Source organism: Camelus ferus, chromosome 14 (genome assembly GCF_009834535.1).
Source record: "Camelus ferus isolate YT-003-E chromosome 14, BCGSAC_Cfer_1.0, whole genome shotgun sequence".
Taxonomy (NCBI): domain Eukaryota; kingdom Metazoa; phylum Chordata; class Mammalia; order Artiodactyla; family Camelidae; genus Camelus; species Camelus ferus.
The window spans coordinates 15588884-15609733 of record NC_045709.1 but is presented as its reverse complement, the minus strand read 5'-3'; the positions used below and the strand labels follow the sequence as shown (position 1 = coordinate 15609733).

Below are 20850 nucleotides of genomic sequence, written 5' to 3'. Positions count from 1 at the left end.
ACAAAAAGCTAATGTGCTCAATACTACCGCTTCTAAAAATCAGAGATATGTTCATTTTGTTACTTTCCACCACCACTCAGGATTAACCTTAGTCATTAGTATTGTTTTCAAAATAAAACAGTGAATAACAATCAATGCAGGAAAAATAGACTAGTAAATGAGGTGCATTTATCTCAAATCCTCTGTCCTTGGAGATCAAGAGTGACTTGCCCGTTGGGACTTGAGCAGATGCGACAGCCAATGTCACAGGAGCCAAAAGTGAAGTGAGAGCGAAGGGCTCAACCACATTCCCTAGGGGGTGCTTTTGAAAGACATGCCCTCTGAGCTTATGCCAGTGACACAACACCTTTTTATGACACTGCAATGTTGTTCTGCTATACTGTCAAGAATCCTTGGATACAGAACAAACCTGTGATACTTCAAAGCTATCTCAAAAGGCCTAGTAATTCATTTTACTTCTGAAGTACTTCAACAACCAGGGCAAGAATATCATTTTTGTGCTCCATGTTATAGTGCGGTTCAATTCAGGATTATCAAAGTCAGTTCTTCCACATTTGAGTCAAGTAAAAAAATCTGCAAGCCCCAAATATAACTCCTCTGCCCACCTGAAGTCTTATCTGAGTTGATTGTAGATTCTGACCTTGTTTCCAGAAGAACCCTATTAAACTTAAAAATTCTATCATGAATTAATTAAATTATACTAGTGAAAAATGCTTAGCTGAATGAAGTTCCTTAAGGAAATATGGCCGGAACAGATAAAACAGGTAAAGAGATATTGAGATTGAGATTAAGGAAGAGACAAAGATCAATTTGGTATTTTGAATACATACCATATACATAGAATTGAGCACTTTCCATGCACTCTACTTTTTAATCCTCACAATAAGTTATTAGTGCTCCCATATTACACAGTTGATCACACAGCCAATGAGGAGTAGAGCCTGAATTCTAGCAACACTGATGAGTGAATAGGGATGGTGGGTGGGATGGAAAGGAAAGTCTGGAGAAGGTCCACTGCATGGGGTGGTCCTGGGACAGTCAGGGCAGTAATAGGCTAGGTGTCAGAGGACAAAGCTCCAAATGCAAAGTCCACCAAAGAGATGGCTTAAATGGATATAACAGATTCCTAACGTTGGCTCTACTTTATTTCATCATCATGTTGAAAACATTTGAAGGACAGTGGGGAGAATGATTCAAACAGAGGAAACTAGAAGTGCCATTTAATCTTCACACACTTCAAAAACAGTAGTAAAATGCTGTTGGGGGTTTACTGTAAAAATTAAGTGGGCTAGTGCTTGAGTGTGGTGAGGGTGTGTGTATAAGTGTGACATGCATATGTGCATGCATCCACGTGGGGTGGTAGTAAGCAAGTGAATGAGTGTGCTGTGTCTGTGTGTATCTACATCAGTGTGCATGGAAAAGCACACTGAACACATTACTACTTGACGATGCTTAATTTACTCACCTGGGAAAACAACCAACTCTACTTGAACTGTTCACCTACTGGGAGCCTGTCCCACAGAAAATGAACATAGCTGGGCTGACTGAGCTCTTCTTAAATTCAAAATGGGTACCCAAAAATGCCCAGTGAGCCTAATATGTTTCCTAGAAGCAAATTTCCCCCATTCTCCAAGAGGTCCATTTAACACATTCTCATCTGTTTTCTGACCTCCAAAATTCCCTCTAACCCACTCTAACTTTTTAAACTGTTGAACTCATCTCATATTTCACTAAGAAGCTACACATAACCATATAGGAATTCTCTCATCTTCCCAGCATCACCTCTACCTGTGTCTGTACCCAAATACTCTGCCTTTATTCCTATCACAATGGAAGAAGTGTTTTTTCCTCCCATCAAAGGCTAACATATTTGTGCTCTGGATTCCATCCTCTCTATGCTTCTCAAGGATTTCTGCAACTCTTTTGAATTATTAGTGCCTTTCTCTCTCATTTCTATCAGCATACAAACATGCTCTAGGATCCCCCGTCTTTAATAAGTGTTCCTGTATACTGCATCCCTCCTCAAGAAATGCTCACATTTCTCTGCTCCACATCAGAGCAAAACTTACTAAAGTAGCCATCTAATGTTGATTGCTTCTATGCCTTCACTTCCAATCATCTCTTTGGCCCTGTCAGTAGAACTTCAGTCTCTCCCACCAACCCAACAGAACTGTTCATAACCATCAACGACTTCCTTAATATCAAGAAAATCTTCACTTCTCTGACCTCATTTGACTCTCTCAACAGTGTTCTGTGGAGTTAAAACTCTCTCCTCCTTGAAATATTTTAACCTCTTGGTTTCCTTGAAACCAACTCTTCAGGTTTCCCTACTAACTCACTGCCCATTCTTTCTCAGTTTCTTTGCTGGCTACAACTTGATATGAATAAAAACAAAAATACAATACAGAAGGAAATTTACAGCTGTAAACACCTATATATTTTTTAAAAGGAATCTCAGATCAATAACCTAACATTACAGAAACAAAAAGATTGAAAGGTATACTATGAAAAAATGTATGTCAACAGTTAGATAGTTAGATAAAATGAACAAACTCTTAGAAGATACAAAATACCAAAACTTATTCAAGAAGGAATAGAAAACCTGAATGGACTTACAACAAATAAAGAGACAGAGACAATGATACTAAAACTTATCACAAATTAATGCCTAGGCTCAGATGGCTTCCCTGATGAATTCTAGCAAAAATTTAAAGAAGAATTACTGTCAATCTTTCACAGACTCTCCCCCAAAATATAACCGAACACTTCACAATTCATTCCATATGATCCGTACTAAAGTTCCATGAAAACCAGAAAAGATATCATAACAAAAGGAAATTACATCCCAATATCTTTCATGAATATAGATGCAAAAATTCCCAACAAAATAAACTGAGCAACATATAAAAGGATTTTACACCATAACCAAGAGAGATTTATCTCAGGAATGCAAAGTTGGTTCAAGGTAGAAAAATCAAACAATTTAATTTTAACCATTTTAATAAAAGGACAAAAACAACACAATCATTTCAATAGATGCAGAAAAAGCATTAAACAAAATTCAGTGCCCTTTCATGATTAAAACACTCAACAAACTTGGAATGGAAGTGAACCTCTCAAGCTTATAAAGGACATCAGTGAAAAACCTAGAGCTAAAATCATACTTTATGGTGAAAGACTATATGGTTTCTTTCTAAAATCAGAATCATAACAAAGATGTCTTCTATAGCCTCTTTTATTCCACATTATACTGGAGGTTCTATCCAGGACAATTAGGCAAGAAAGAAATAAAAGGTATCCAGGTTAGAAAGGAAGAAATAAAACTGTATTTGCAGATGACATAATCTTGTATAGAGAAAATCCTAGCAAATCCTGTAAAGTACTGTTATAACTAATAAATGACTATAGCAAAGTTGCAGGATAAATAATCAATATATAAAAGCAATTATTTCTATATATAAATAGCAAACAACTTGCAAATGAATTTAAACAATTCCATCTACTATATCACAAAAAAGAATAAAATCCTTAGGAATAAATTTAACAAAAAAATTCAAGACTTCTACATTGAAAACCACAAAACATTATTGAAGGAAATTAGAGAAGACCTAAAACAATGAAAAGACATCCCATATTCATGGACTTTAAAATTTAATATTGTTAAAGTATCAGTAATCACCAAATTGGTCTTCAGCTATGTTGTAATACTGAACAAAATCCCAACTGTCTTTTCTACAGAGATTGTCAAACAGATCTTAAAATTCATATGGAAATCCAAGGGACTCAGAGTAACTAATTTTGAAAAAGATGGAAGACTCTCAAAACTGATAAAATAAAAATTTTTTAAAAGGATGGAATTTTTCCAAGTTTTCCATATTTCCAAGTTTCAGAACTTACCACAAAGCTACAGTAATCAAAACAATGTGGCATGGCATAAGAATAGATATCTACATCAACACAATAGAATTGAGTCCAGACAGAAATGAACTTATGTTTTCATGGCCAATAGTATTTCAGAAAGGGTGCCAAAGATAAATCAAAGGGGAAGAAATAGTCTTTCAATAGTGCCAGGACAACCAGATATCCACCTACATGCAAATAATAAAGTTGGACTATCTCACCTCATATACAAATTACTTAAAATAGATCAAAATTCTAAATGTAGGAGGTAAAAATGATCAAACTCTTAAAAGAAACATAGGAGTACATCTTCATGCCCTTAAATTAGCCAGTGGTTTCTTAAATATGACACCAAAAACACAAATGAGAAAAGAAAAAAAAAATAGAAAAATTGAACTACATCAAATTTAAGCCCATTGTACTGCAAGTGACACTATAAAGAAAGTGAACATACAACCCACAGACTGGGAGGAAATATTGGTAAATCATGTATCTATTAAGATACTTATATTCAGAATATATAAAGAACTCTTTCAACTCAACAACAGAAATATAAATAATTATTTATACACTATAAATAATAATTAAATAATATTTAAATAGGCAAAGGATTTGAATAGACATTTCTCCAGTGAAAAAATAAAAATGGCCAATATGCATAAAAAAAGATGCTCAACATCATTAGTCATTATCAAAATGCAAATCAAAACCACAATGAAATACCACTTCACACTCACTTAGGACGGCTATTACAATAATTTGAAAACAAACAAACAAACAAACAAACAATATTGAGTATTGGTGATGACATGGAGAAACTGAAACCCTTATTCTTTGCTGGCAGAAATATAAAATAGTAGGGCCACTTTGGAAAACAGTTTGGCATTCCTTGAACTGTTTCAAAGAAATATTACTTGACAATTAAAAGGAATGATTACTGACACATGCTATACAGCATAGATGAACCTTGAAAACATTATACGAAGTGAAAGAAGTAAGGACAAAGACCACAGATGTTATGGTTTCTCTTGTATTAAATGTCTAGAATGAAATCTACAGACAGAAGGTATATTACTGTTTGCCTAGGGCTAGGGAAGGGAAGGGACAATGGTAGTAACGGCTAATATGTGTGAGATTTAGGGTTGGGGGGTGATGAAGCATTCTAACATATGTTGGTGATGGTTGCACAACTCTTTGAATATACTAAAAACCACTGAACTGAATATTTAAATAACTAGATTTTTCTGGTATGTGAATTATATCTTAATAAAGATGTTAAAAAAAATAATCTTGAGAGCCAAATGCCACATATTTAAAGAGGGGGAATTTACAAGATTCCAGGATAAGAGTGAGAAGCATATGTCACTTAAAAATATTTCCCCTGCTGGCAGCAAGAACTGTAAGAGAACATTAATCTTAACTTGAGATATACTGGTAATTCTTACATAGGGAATAATTCATCAATTATGTGAGAAAGCTACGTATTCACAGACCTTCTCCTTAAAGGATTTGTAGTAGAATGAAAACAAATTCAAGCTACGGCAGCACTCAAAGTTTTCTCCTAGGGCTATGCATTGCTTCTTCAAGTCTTAAAGGTAACATCATAATAAGATGATTGTAACAGTTGAGGGAAAGCCTGGTTGAGAATTTCATCTGACTAGGTTTCCTCAAAACAGTGTTTCCAGCTTCCTGCCAAAATACCTATGATACAGTACACTCCAGGCAAAATACAGATTTCCTAGTAAGGTGTTTTTACTTACAAAGAATTTTGTTTGCTTTATTTTTTTTTTAATAGATTTTATTTCTGGGGCAGTTTTAGGTTCACAGCAAAATTAAGCAGAAGGCTTGGAGATTTCCATTTACCCCCGACCCCACACAGGCACAGCCTCCCTTGCTATTGACATCCTGTATCACAATGGTACCTCTGTTACAGTCGATGACTCTACATTAACACATCAGTATTACCCAAAGCTCATAGTTAAAATTTGGGTTCACTCTTGGTGTTGTACATTCTATGCCTTTGGATATAGTATCATACGAATAGTTTTACTGCCCTAAAAATCCTTTGGGTTCAACCTGTTCGTTCCCTCTCTTCCCTTTAACCCCTGGTCCTTTTTTTATCTTCACAATTTTGCCCTTCCCAGAATGTCATATCATTGGAATCATACAGTATGTAGCCTTTTCAGATTGACTTCTTTCACTTAGTAATGTGCCTTTAAGGTCCCTCCCTTCATCTTTTTCATGACTTGACAGCTCATTTCTTTTTAGTGTTGAGTAATATTCCATTGTCTGGATGTACCAGAGTTTGTTCATCCATTCACCTGCTGAAGGACATCTAGGTTGCTTCCATGTATTGGCAATTTTGAATAAAGTTATTGTAAACATTGGTGTATAGGTTTTGTGTGAAAACAAGTTTTCAATTCATTTGGATAAATATCAAAGAATGTGATTGTCAGACTATATACTAAGAATATGTTTAGTTTTTAAAGAAAATGCTATAATTGTTTAAATATTTTTAAAAAACTGTAAGATTCAGAGAGAAAAATAAAACTTCCTAAAAGGAAACATCAGGATTTATCTATTGTATATCGATTTTAAATCACATTGTCAAAGGACAAGGACCCAAATTACAGAGCATTTCAAGAGAAGAGAGGGTTGTAACTTAAGACTTTTCTACAATGTTGTTGCTTACTTATGAAAGTGGAAGACAAATATCTTCAGAGTTGCAAGGGCTCCAGCAATCTGTTACTCGGGTAACCTTCTTTCAAAACTTACTTGAAATAACCTCCAAGGTGGATAAAGCAAATTAAGAATTCAAGCATGAAGACATGACTGTGTAAGAGGGCTGGCGGTAAATACACTTTTCCCTGCCCTCCCTAATTTGAACATCATCTTGCATTGCAGGTTCTCTAGGACTTTGTCCCTTAAGGATGACACTTGTCACAGTTGCTGGTGTGCCCATGATACTGTAACTGCTCCCGCATTACACTGTGTGGTCCTAGCAAGCAGGCAGTGTGTGCTGCAGCTCATCTTTGCAGGTAACCCTCTCAACAGCATGATGTCTATGAAGAAAAAGAACTTGACACACCTATTGTCACACTTTCCACACCACCCAAATGTAATTTATTTGTGCCACACATCTAATTTGTTAATTCTTCAAGGTCCAGGACTAAGCTGAATTTATCTTTTCACCCTAAGAGTCCCTGCTCAGTGCCCAGGTGAAAAAGTCATTCCATATTTGGTGAATTATTGAGCGCAATCCCCTGCCACACCCTCCCCCTGCCACACCAAACATTGCACCTCTGTGACTTACTGCATGTTGTTTTCACCTCGGATTCTTTGCCCCTCCTCCTCCACTTCTTGAACCCCAGAGCCTTATAGCCAGCTCCACCTGCCTCCTCTGTCAACACTCAGGCAGAACTGGCTGCCTCCACAGCAATCAGCTGTGTCACACAGAAATTATTTGCTCATTTATTTATCATGCACATTAGATGGTGGGTTTCTGAGGGCTATGACTTTGACTTTTCAGACTTTAGGCTCCCTGTTACCTAACTCATAGTAAATGCTTGTTGAATGTTTGCTAAATAAATGAACCCACTGAAAGAGCCACATGAGCACGTAAGTCATTGCTTATCTAATCAGAAGTGTTTTTTTAAGGGCCATCTTGGAAGTACCAAAACAAAAGTGGATACTATGCATCCAGGGAGGGTGTCCAAATGATGAGCAGGCATTCTCAAATTTACCTGAGCATGGTTTCAGTATGCAGGGGGTTTCATCCTCTCTGTGTTTAAGACTACAGTGCTCTCAAGGTTTGGGAAATGAGCCAAGCTCACAGTTTAGCTCCGTCATACTGAAATTATGTTCCGTCTCTTAGTTATAGTCATGAAGTCTCACTGCTTTCAAGCTCTTCCTCAAAATTCTTTTTAGTGTATTTTGACTCATGGGTCTATCAAAATTTCCTTTGGTCTATTGCACTAAACCAATTTTCTCTGTCATGTGAAAAATGCCATAATTTTTAGTACTTAGAAGACTCAAAGTTTTAATGGGAAGATTTAGTTAATCTTTTGAAATAATGTTTTTTTAAAGTATACTTTCTTAGATACAGATACTGTACTTAGATTGGCTTGCTCTATGATTGATCTCTTTCTCTTGAACTTATTTTTTGCTGAGGTTTTTTTCCTGCTCTTGAAAGAATAAGATAATCTAACTCCACCTGCCTGTTGATGAGGGTTTTCATGTACAGGAGTTATAAGGAGCACACCTGCTGAGAAACTGTTCGCACTTATAGAGAAGTGAGTGTATAGCCTTGCCTGAGAGAGTCCAGGCAATTCTGGATGAATGAAAAGATCTGAATAAAATGAGATAGACCTATGGATCAACATATACTAAAACAAATTTAAAATCACTATTATAAATTAGTCTGGAAAATATTCTACAGAAGTCAACAGTTTAAATCTCACCTAAAGGCATGTTATTGAAACAGGAAATGCCCAGGTATCACAAAAACAGCTGCATTGTACTTCAGAGCGTAACTAAAACGAGTATGTCCTAGAAAGCAGCCTTCAAATCCTATTTTTCACAATGTCAAATCCATTTTATAAAATTTGAAAAGTCTTAGAAGTATCCAAATACTGGAGCAAGGATTTCTCAGGATACCATTTATTTTACATTAAAAAAAAAAGATGAAGTTTGTTGGTTCTTACCTACAAATGCAAGAAACAGAAACCTGAGAAATTAAAGTTGTAGTATTAATCAGTCTTACCCAATCATTGTCATAATTACTCCTGATTATTAATTACTCATCACTTACTGATTTGATCTTGGCAAAAGAAGAGTCCTAGAGTAGGAACCAGGGATTCCGAAGTCCAGTTCCAGTGCTGCTGCTATCTAGCTGTGTTCCCATGGGCAAGTCCTTTCATCTTTTAGAGTTCCAGTATCTCCATTTATAAAATTGAGAGGTTGAATAAAGTTATTCCAGTTTTGATTTTGGGACTAAAGTTAGTTATATAAAAATGAAATATAAAAACATGGTCTGGAAATAAAAACAAGATAAACATTTGACACAGTTTAAGAGAGGGCAGAGATTTGACCTAAAAGACAAAAAACAACATTCAACTTATATATTGCCACACCATCATCTACAGATAAGATTGATGTCAAAGACACAAAAAGAAGAATAATAAAACTTTAACCAAGAAGAGCAAGTAAATTGCGGATGGCACGCCATCTCTACCTGATTGGTAGAAGCTGTCTAGAGCAGGACAGAGAGGGGTTTAAAGGCAAGTCTGAGTTCAGTGGGAAAGAATGCTGTGATTTAGTAGTAATATCCACCATGGACTCAGAAAGGATGAGTGTTAGGGTATGCAAGATACTTGCCACATAAGTTGTAAAACAGTATTTTAACCAAGTATAGTAGATACCTGTTATTTGCGTCTGAAGAAATGCCTGAAGACCTTAGGACAGCCTCTATTCTTAAATAATACAACAGCATATACTCTGTCACATGCATCACAGTAAAATATGACTTTAAAATGTAACTCCTTTCAGGTGTTTAACCGTTCTATAAACACAAGATTACAGCAGAAAAGCTAGTTGCAGTTACATCCCACCCCTCAAATTGTTAACCATCTTTTCTGTAGTAGTAGGAGCTCTGAAAATTTATTTGGGCACATGGCTGCCCTAGAATAAGTACTCTGTTTCCCAGCCTCTCTTGCAGATGGATGGGGCCATTTGACTAAGTGCTGACCAATGAGATTTGAGCAGAAGTGATGTGACCAACTTCCAGGTTGTCTTCTTTGCCTCTTCCAACTGGTCCTGAGGCAGACTGGGTGATGGTGCGCCATGAAGGGGATGAAGATGAGATAACACCTCGAGTCACTGTATCAGCTTTACACCTCTTACGGAAAGTTATGCATGACAGAAATAATTCTCTGTCATGTTTAACCCACTGTAATTTCAGGTCTCACTTAGAGCTAACAAACCCATGACCTCTCTAATAAAATAGGTACTGTGAGACACGGGAATGTGCACAATTAAAATGCCTCACTGTGGGAAATGGGATTCAGGAAAAAGTCATCTCCATTATGTAGATACTTCTGAGAAGTATCCAAGAAGGTTAAGGGAGCAGTGCAGCAGTGCAGCTACCCAACAGACTATTTCTTACGCTGGGGTTGCATGGGCCAAAGTCAGCCAAGCACCTTTTTGTAAATAAAGTTTTGTTGGGACACAGCCATGCTTATCCGCCTATTGTCTATGGCTGCTTTCTGAGCTACAATAGCAGAGTTGAGTCGTTCTGACAGACACCATATGGTCCACAAAGCCTAAAATACTTACTCTCTGAAAAAAGTTTGCTCGCCCCTGTCTTGAAAGATGGCAGCCTTTGTACCTATGAGAATTCTACCTGAACTGATTTCAGATAACACTTTTTCTCATTTCCATATGGCAATCTGTAACATCTATGCATTAATATTCAACATCCCACTTTCAGTTTATCCAAATACAGTATTTTCTGTCAAAGAACTATTTAAAACTCTTTAATTTCTTCTCACTTGTCTCCCTAGTAAATTTCACTTGAATGCCATTTAACCCCGGGGCCTTTTTCACAAAAAGACAGTATCTCTTCACGAGAATTAGTGCATCACAAAGGTAAGCTGGGAAAACCAGTGGACTAAGATACAAGCTCCTGGTTGTTGGCTGTACTCACTCCAGAGTTTAGTGACTAATTCCCACATTCTAATCTCACAACCAGTGAAGCCCAAGTTCACTCCCTGCCCTCAATGTCACTTAATCACAGTGATTTTCTTTCACTATTAAAGAAAATGTATCTAAAATATTTAAAGGAAATGAGACTGTTTATGTTAAAGTCAAGAATGGTATGGGTCTATTTTAGCAGAAGTTTTATATGAGCCAGTGTGAGTCTTCAAAGGTGAATTTGACTTAAAAGAGAATTTTAAACGGAAAGAAAAAGTGAGACCAATGAAGAATATGCTGCATTTATCTCAATAGCAATCAAATAATCAAAAAGAAAAGCAAATGATTGCATTTCTAAATGCAAATTAAAAATCACACCTGTCAGAGTAGGCATCCAACCAACAGTGAAAAGTTTGTAATGTTGGCTCTAAAAACGCTAGGCTCTTGAATGCATTCTTTCAATACATTTTTAACAAGAAAAATTAAGAAAAGAAGCTTAGGCCATTAAAAAATGATGAAGACTTAGCAAAAATTAACTATAGGTCAATATTAAGAAAAGGCAAAGAAACTCAATTGCTATATATGCATAAATCCATACATGAAAAGAAGCTGTACCTGTATTTTTTAAAAAATATTTTAAAATTAAATTAATTTTATATACTCATCACTTATAACATGACTGTCTTAGTACTTGTGAGATTTCAGAATCTAATTTAAAAAAAAAAAATTACGTTCCTAAAACCCAGCATTGCTGGAAGAATGAAATGTTTTAAAATTATAGTTATACATATATTTAGAACATGTACTAATTTATTACTTATTATCTCCTAGAGCTATGCTGTCTAATATGGTAGCCACTAAAGACATGTGGTTTCAAGATCTATTAAGATTTTGAAGTGTGGCTAGTTCAAATTTAGATGTTATAAAGTACACACTGAATATTTAAGACTTAGTACAATAAAAAATAATGTAAAATATCTCCTTTTTTACATTTTGATTACATATTGAAGTGATAATATTTTAGATACACTGGATTAAATAAAATACGCTACTGAAATTAACATATTCCTTTTTAGGTTTTTAAATGTAACTACTAGAAGATGTTAAATCATATATGTGGTTCGCATTGTATCCCCGTGGGAGAGTGCTGGTCTTGAGTATCTCTGAGTCCTGTCGTCCTCAGAGACAATTATCAGCTTCGGGGTTCTGAGAAACCTATCACCATTAACACTGGTAATCAATAAATGTAATTGTGTACTGGAGATTAACATGAGATTGAAAAATCATTTTGTAAACTCCAAACATGGATTTTACTTTAAAGAATCTAATAAGAAATACAGAAATAATATACCCAAGTCCTATTGTTCTCCTTGCTTATTTCATTTTAATTTCATTGATTCTAAAGAGAAGATTTTACATGTGTGCAGAGCAAGACGCAGTGTTATAAGTTGGGAGGGAAATAGATGACCAAAAAATAGCAGAATCAGCAAGAGAATGAGACCCATGTGAGATACAGTAACTAAACTTGGGATGAAATATGACCAAAATAACCTCTTTAAAGAACTAAAATTTAGCACCTTATTTATTTTTCTAGTGCTGCATTTTCACAATCAGTCTAGGATACCAGCTTGGTAGAGAAATAGATGGAAAAAAAGGCTTCTATAGAAAAACAGATTGCTTCTAAGATTCTTCATTGATATACCTTCCACAGATAATCAGGATAATATTATTTAGGATATGAATTCTAAAATATAATATTACTAAGTACTTTTTTACAGTAACAGTTCTAAAATGCTGACTTAACTTACTGACCATCTAATTTTATCTTAATGAACTATTCTATTCGATGAATCACTATTCTTGTAAGTTCTTCTGCATAACAGAACAGAATGTGACAGCTACCAGCATGTGCCACTGAACGTGCCCGCTGCCTCCAGCCCTGTTGTTTTGAATGATTTACTCAGGATAGAGATACTTGACCCTGCAGACAGGCAGTCCTTCGGATTTTCTCCTAAAGCCCACTTGAAAGCTATCTCCCACTGCTCTTTTGGTATCAAGTATTGTCAAGAATAAAAATGCTGTGTCACTCACTCCATTGGTTCTTTGTCCCTAAACAGATGAAAAGTCCTTGTTTTCCCTTCTAAGATGTCAGGGAATTAAAAGAGAAAAGTAATTTCAGTGCCCAAAAGTAGAAATGCCTGTGTGACAATTTCTGAACAACACCAGTTGCTACTGAGGTCAGCAGGAGGACATGAGGTCTGATTGTTCTCTGTTTCTAATTCACAGGTGAATTAAAATACTTCTCTTGTCAAAAAAAAAAAAATCCATACTTTATTATTTTAATTTAATGAGAGAACAAAGGCAAAAAGAATCTGTGTTAAATGTTCAGAACATGGACTTCTTCATTAATAGGGATCCTGATCATGGGAATAAAAACCCTGTCTCCTGCCTCCAACTCAACCAGCCTGCAGCAGGACCTCCCTGCTGTGCCTAATGTACAGCTGCACGAGGGCTTTTCATATTTGTACTGTCAGAGGTGAGAAGAGCTTCTGCAGGGGCCCCAGGGAAAAACAAAGTTGGGAAAGACACACACACACAAATAGGACATGATGGCATATATTCCAACCAGCCCCTCGCACGAGGTCTAACCTTCCTCAGAAAGGGATGGAAATGCCATTTTGATGAGGAAACTTATGAGACTCTGGATACAAACGCTGAGAGTCTAAGGGACAGAATGTGACTCCACCAGCGCCCAGAGGCATGAGCAGGTACTAAGACGTGGTGAAGGCAGCCAGGGGCGGGCTGGTGTGGTGCTGCGTCCTCCATCAGTGGTAGCTCAGGAAGTGAGCATACAGCACCACATTTATCTATTTCCTCTCTCTGTCTCATGGTTTTGTCTTCAAAGTCCTCCTCATTTACCTGCCATCACAGTCTTAACCACTGCAATGTCAACATAATGCCTTTTCTGAAGTTGTTCATGACAACACTTTTGATGAATGTGATGGATGGGAAGCACTGCTTCTGTCACAACCTCTGTCCAGCAGTGCAAGCTACAGGGTATAGATGGACATCAACCAGGAAGTGCCCCTCACCCCAGCACAATGGGTACCAGGTGCGGCCACTGTGGTCAGCTGCCTCCTTCAGCTGAACTGCTGAGAAGCTAGGGAGGGAGATTCGAAGTCTTGACCGAGGGCGTAAGTGAGACAAAGCTCAGGAGACTCTGAGGAGGGGTTCTGGTTGCCCTATGTTCACGTGGCCTCCTCATTCATATGCAGAGCCTGGAGAGATCTACGTGCATTCAGATCACATACGACTTTTCTACCAGAGAATGAAGCTGGAGTCAACAGACCATGAACTCAGAATCCCCAATCCCAGGAGTCATGTTATCACTACATATTGGGAACAAGAAAGACAGAGAATAATACTGGTTCCAAATTTTAGATTGGAATTTTTCATTTGAATATTTGTTTAAATATTTATCTTTTATTACTCAGTAGATGTGCTCATGAACATCATAGTAATTTTTTTAATTTAATTATATTTTAAATTCTGTAAGAAATAAATTTATAGGAATCTGCAATAACACCTCTTATTAAAAGATCATCCACTAAATGTATCTATTTTGTACAATTGGATTTTTACACTCTATTTTCTTGAAATGAAATATAACAAATTAAATTTACCATATTTACGATATTTTTATTGGACCCTTAATATGTGCCATGATTTGACTAGGCCCTAGGAGTTCCAAGATGAATAAAACACAGTCCTTGTCCTCAAAGAGGTTATGGATTGTCAGAGAAGACAGTTATGATACCATGTGAAAAAAATCAGCACTAAGGAAGAAGCGATTAATTCAGCAACGGTGGGGAAAAGTCTGGTAAGCTATATGACTTTGAAGCTGGATATTAAAGGATGATTAAAAATATGACAGGTAATTAAGGGAGGGAGTGATATTCCAAACATAAAAAGAACATGTACTTGGGGGAAATAGATGAAGGATACACAAGTCCTCTCTATGTCATTTATACAACTTCCTGTGAATTTACATTATTTCCAATTTTTAAAATGTTTAATATGCTAATGTCCATATGTATGAATATTGGTATTTAGGAAAAACTGCAAGTAATACCGGGGGAGGGATTAGGATGGGAGCATGCTGGACAGGAAATCAGGAATCAGCTTGTATTGAAGAAAAATAAAGCTGGCAGCAAGGGTAAGAGTCTTGGAAGAGTGGAAACAGAAGATAAAAGACTTAAAGGCATTTTGAGGTAATAGCAAAAGTCTTTGGTGATTCTGGTAAAGAGGGAAGAGGTAAAGAGAATTTTTAGATTGGGGTGGAAATTCATGCCAATAATCATTATAGAATAACCAAGGAAGTGTCTATAGTGAAAGATGATGAGCTCAATTTGGAATTATTGAAACTGAGTTTCAACACCCATTTGTAGCAAAGTCTTACAGTACACATTTCCTATATTGTTTTATCATATTCAATTCTGCTATAGAAGACAAGAAAACATAGGATGGACTGAACTCATAAGAAATGTTAATCACAGTTCATAAAACTATTAAAAAATAGGTAAAACTCGTAGGATACTTTATGTACACAAAATGAGTAAGCAAGTCACTTGTGAGACACAAGTAGAACTCATGTGATATGTTAATACAGACAGTAAGTTAGCAACCTGTAAGATCGGCCAACAATTAATGGAATAAATAAAAAGCATGATAGAACAAACAAAACTGTTGTTTGGAGGTAGGAAGGAAGGAAGGAAAAGACCAAATCATGCTGCCTCTGGGATGAATACAATGTCACCCTCAAATTCAATCACCCACTGGTGACATCTAGTATGGTCTCATCCTGGCTCCATGTGTACTCTACCCAAGAAACACACATCAGATCTATGGCTATTTAGGAGGCTGACAAGCCACAGCCGTGACCAAACGTTCTTGGCCCTGAGTGTCTCCAGCAGAACAAGGGTGTAGCATTGGCCCAGGTCTCCTCCTGTCTGTGAACCCCGACCTCAACCTCCACTCTGGTCCTCATAACCACACCATGGACAGGGAGGACAACAGTGGCAAAGAGACAGAGGAGAAGGGAGAGGATACGTGAGCCTTGGGAGCCCTAGGTTTCAGGTACTGTGGTCCTTCCATTTGCTTGTACCCTAATCCAAGAGTGTTCACTTACCCCATCTCTTTACCTTTGCTTGCTGTTGTATGCATTAAGTTGTTTTAATAAACCCCGTGGTCTGTGAGCCTGTCTACCCTATGACTTCTAAGATAGCATGCTTCATACTGTACTTAGAACACTTCAAGGTAATTCCCTATATGATAGGTCTGAACTAGAGGATTATAATTGTTGAACTGATTGAAATAATCCAACTAGACCCCAATTACCTTGGTTTAACACAAGTTTTTTTGGTGTATGCAAGCTTTCAACAAATGTAAAACCCCATAAGACAAAAATCAAGCCTCCACCTTTGAAAAAACAGAAATTACCTCTTTTTAATGTCTATTTCTGAAACCTTAATGTAAGTCCTTTGGGGCAAAAATCATGCTCTATTTATCTTTGTATCTTCATACTCAGCCTATTACCAGTAACGGTGCAGATACTTAATGTGTTTTCTGAATTGAAGAATAAGTTATAGTGCATTTTTATAACTTGACTATTTACACACTGATATTTATATATTGATTCTGAAAAAGCTCATCAGCACAGCCACTAGTAATTTGACTTAAAAACTGTGTGGATTAGATCACTTTCCCAGACAGAGACTGCCATGGGAAAACACTGAATTCCTCCTGGGCAGGACTGACAGAATGAAAATGACTTCAATGACACAGTGGTTCAAGGCTCCTGGACCAGTGAACCTCAACTTGGTTTTCAACAGATTATGACAAAGATCCCAAACCCTCTATTCATTGTCAAACTAAGTTAGCAAACAGAATTTGCGATTGTGGGAATGTGGAAAAGTAAACACATGTCATATAGATTGCTTGCTGAGGCATAGTGGAGCAGAGAAGGGATGCAAGTATCAGGACAAGACAAAGCCCAACACATGAGAAAATAAGGAAGAGAGAGAGAAAAAATAAAAGTCTTTTTGTTTATTTATCTGGGATGATTGTTAAATTGGAGACATGTTAGATAAATTATAGTTCGTTCATACAAGAGAGTATTTTGCAGCTGTTTAAAAAGAGATTTAAAAAAATTCATGAGCCAATAAGGAACAATCTACCAGCTATATTGCTAAGCAAAAGAATCAAGGTGAGGAGCAGTTTGTATAGCATACTAATATTCTGTGTGCAAAAAAGATCTGGGCTTCTATATCTGCTTATGAATAAAATTTTGTGGAAGGATACATAGCACACTGATTATAACAGCTGACTCTAGGAAAGAGAACTGAGAATTATGAGATATAGCAGAAAGCAGACTTGTTTTTTGTGTTCATGTATTTTTAAATTTTTGTAATTTTACATGCACCATGTTTTCCAAAAAATTAAGCTGGAGTAAGATGATTAAAATATCAATTTTTAAATTTAACATTAGATTTTTTTCTAAAATGTTTTTCCATCAAAAATATCTGGAGGATACTGTGCTTAGTGAAAGAAGTCAGATAGAGAAAGACAAATACTGTATGTTATCACTTATATGTGGAATCTAAAAAATAAAATGAATGACCATAACAAAACAGAAACAGACTCACAGATACAGAAACAAACTAGTAGCAGGGAATTAAGAGGTACAAACTACCATGTATAAAAGAAATAAGCCACAAGGATAAACTGCACATCACAGGGAATATAGCCAACATTTTGTAATAATTTTAAATGGAGTACAATCTTGAAAAAATTTTTGAATCACTATGTTGTACACCTGAAACTGATATATTGTAAATCAACTGGACCTCAATGAAATCAATACATAATAAAACATTAAAAATATGGAAAACTCAGTTCAGTAAATAAATATATTTCTACCCCTACTCATATCTACAGTTTACAGTGTTCCACTGTACAGTGGAAGCTTTTTCATTTAAGATTTGTTAAAATTCCCCAAACAGGATAAAAGACTATAATTTCCAATTATGTTGTACATTAGGTTATACATTTAGAGCTCTTTTCTTCCAAGTTAATATGTCACAAGAAGGCATTAACTCACTAAGCCCTATTCAACTTTTGAAGTTTCAGTTTAATTAATTTCACAAATTTCACAAATTTTTCATTTATGAATTTATTCTTTACAATTAATTTAATTCTTTAGAAAACTTTTCACAGTAGGAGATAGACAGGCCCTGTTAAGTCCAAACTGTGAATTTGACTCTCCAGAGAGAAGACCAAGAAGAAAATGAAAGATACATAGTTTGGTTTTCTCATCTACAGAGTGGGAATAATAAGAGTAACTAGCCTGAAAATATATACAAACCCCACAATAAATGGTAGTTGTGCCTAACGTAGTCTAAGGTCAGACGAAGATATGCTGGTTCTGTGTAAAGATTTCTGTCCAAAAACCGTAAGTTTATTGTCTTATTTAAGTAAAACTAAATGCCTAATGATGCTTGGTGATGGGTATTATCCTCCCATCACAGCTTGGCAGATATCTCTCCCAAATATCTGATTACCTGTTTGAATTGGAAATGGCTCATCTCCCAGTGTATTAACAAATAACTGTTTCCAATGGCTTGGTAAACAAAATAACCAAATAATTGTTCAAATTGCTTACACAGTTGTAAAATTTAATTCATTTAAAATGGTTTTTTTAAAATATAGGTTTATTTTTTAAAAAGACAGAGACATGCTATATATTTGCATTTGAGTGATGAAGAACTTGAATTAGGATTATAAAGATAGTAAGAATCTACATTTTGGAGAGGGAGAGTTAAATCTGTCTTCCTAAGGACTGATACAAAACTAATTTTAAAACAATTCATCCTTATTTAGTTAAATTGACCAGGTAATCACCTGCAGTTCATTCTTTACTGCCTTTGTAAACACAGGCGGGTATCATTTATTTGGAGATTTAGTGAAGACTCATGTGGTGTCTTAAACATTCTAAAGAGGTTTATATTTAAATGACTAGTCCTTGAGAAGATAAACCAGACTAAATCACCTCTGGGTGTACTTGCCGTCAACCAGCAATTATCCAATCAATTTTTTTAGTTATGCCTGGAACACAAACTAAGTACTTTGAAAATGAATACCCATGGTTGTTTTATGAACATTTAGATCTATTGTCCTACCAGGCAGGGAAAAACAAACAGATCTAAGAGAGGACTGAAGATGTCCAAATGGTCGAAGTAAAGTGTAGTCCCAGACACAGAACAATGACCCTGCAAACCCAAACGTCTTCCAGCCCCCACAGTGTTTTGCCTCAACCAGGCTCATCACCTTGAAAGGAGAGAACTAGCTGCTGCTTCTAGAAGCTGCTTTCACCTATCAACGACCTACCCAAGTACAGTGTGTGTGTGTGTGTGTGTGTGTCTGTGTGTGTGTGTGTCTGTGTGTGTGTGTGTCTGTGTGTCTGTGTGTATGACAAAGCAGAGGCGGAATGCCTGTGAAGGTCTCTTTTTGCCTGTCCCATAAAAGGGGAAGGAAGAGGAGAGAGAAGAGGATGATCGAAAAGACACCTCGAGGAACCTGGGAGAAAGATCATGCTTGGCAGACCTTCATCCCATGATTCAGGAAGAATCAAGATAATTTCCAAATATAGTGATTCCTGACACCTAGCTTAGCTTTAGTTGCCTGAAATCCACAGCTGGAACAAACCAACAGTGACATCTGTCCAAGTTAACAATGAAGGAGCATCACAAACAAAACCAAAGAAAACCACAGAAATCTCATGAAGTCCTCTGGAGCCTAAAAGGAGTAAGAGAACACATATTTTTGGATTGAGGAAAATCATATACAATCATTCTTATTTCATCTAACACCCACCCCCAAAATGGTTATGTTTTAGTCCACGTATTCACTTAATTACTCAATTAATGTTTGTCAAAGAAGGTGTATATTTAACATGATAAGAGCATTGTTCTAAGCTAGAGATAGAATAATAAATAAGCAGCTGGGGCTTCAAGAGGAGGGGAGAAGGCAGGCCACCACTTTCAGTGAGAGAACAAGATTCAGGACTCCAGCCCAAGAGCGCAGGGAGCTTCACCGTCTCACTGACCAGCTCAGTCACCCCTTCCTGTGAGGAGAGTGAGAGCTCAAGTTTAAGCTGCTTCCCCAGTCCATTCCTGAGGTGGACACATTGGTGAAAGGAGCATGAGGAGAGACATAAGCCCTAATTCTAATTAATATTCCAAATCATCCACGTCAGTCTCCCACACACCTGCAGCCCATTCCCTAAAACACGCCGGGCACTTCCACACCTTGGGGACTTCATTCATGGTGTTCCCTCTCCCCGAACTCCTTCTCCCCATAACCACCCATATTATCTTCCCAAGTTGTTGAAATCCTTTGCACCTCTGAATAGTCTCTCCTTTTAGAATCTTTCCCCAACTCTCCATCCCCATAGGAAAGTAAACTCCTGCACTATTAGCCACTTTGTGACCTTGGGTGATTGGGTCTTACTTTCCTCATCTATAAAGCAGGGATCAATACTACTTGACTCCTCAGGGCTAGTGTGAGGGTTAAAGCATGCAACATTACCTGGTTGATAACTGATGTTTAATAAATGTTACGTTCGTCTCCACTCTGAGACTGAAATTGAATTAATTTTCTGTCTCTTTGCTAACTAATCCTGGGACTAAGCATATTTTCCTTTGCCTATGTTAAGAAATATCAAGACAAGCAAAAATAACAGCTATTTGCTCTAGGAAATATTTGTTCCTAGAAGATACAACTGTGAGCCAACTAGAACAATTTATATATTAAGACAGTTTGTGCATCAAGACTTATTCAATACCCTTACCTCCTTGTGTGCTTCCCAACTCAAAACTATAATGTCCAAAACTCTGCACACTGGTAGTTTGACTCTTTTAATAAACTTAATTTTGCTTACTCAACAGATCTTTTCGGAGAATTGACAGTTGACACTTTGCCTTAATTGCAATTCAATGGCACTTGGCTTAAACTCCTACCTCAGCACTGCGCTGTAACTTTGCTGCTGGTTAGTTGCCTAATTATCTGCCCTTCTCTATAAAATAGTAAACTTCAAGAGAGCAAGATTGTGTCTTTTAATCTTCGTAATTCCAGTGCTCATCATCACAGTTTGCCAAACACTGAGCCAGAAAAAAACAAACACATTTTTCCTTGGATGAATGG

The 20850-nt window shown here is 36.6% G+C and overlaps 1 long non-coding RNA gene across 2 annotated transcripts in view; it reads right to left on the bottom strand.

Annotated features, from left to right (window-relative positions):
- Positions 1 to 20850, bottom strand: part of LOC106729344 — a 368780-nt gene that overhangs the window by 228577 nt on the left and 119353 nt on the right. Inside the window, exon 1 of one of the 2 annotated variants that reach the window (XR_004325713.1) lies at positions 8711 to 8926. The exons of the other annotated variant lie outside the window; for it this stretch is intronic. This is a non-coding gene — a long non-coding RNA (uncharacterized LOC106729344). Of the gene's footprint in view, positions 1 to 8710; positions 8927 to 20850 lie in introns of those variants that run through there. 2 annotated transcript variants of the gene reach the window in all.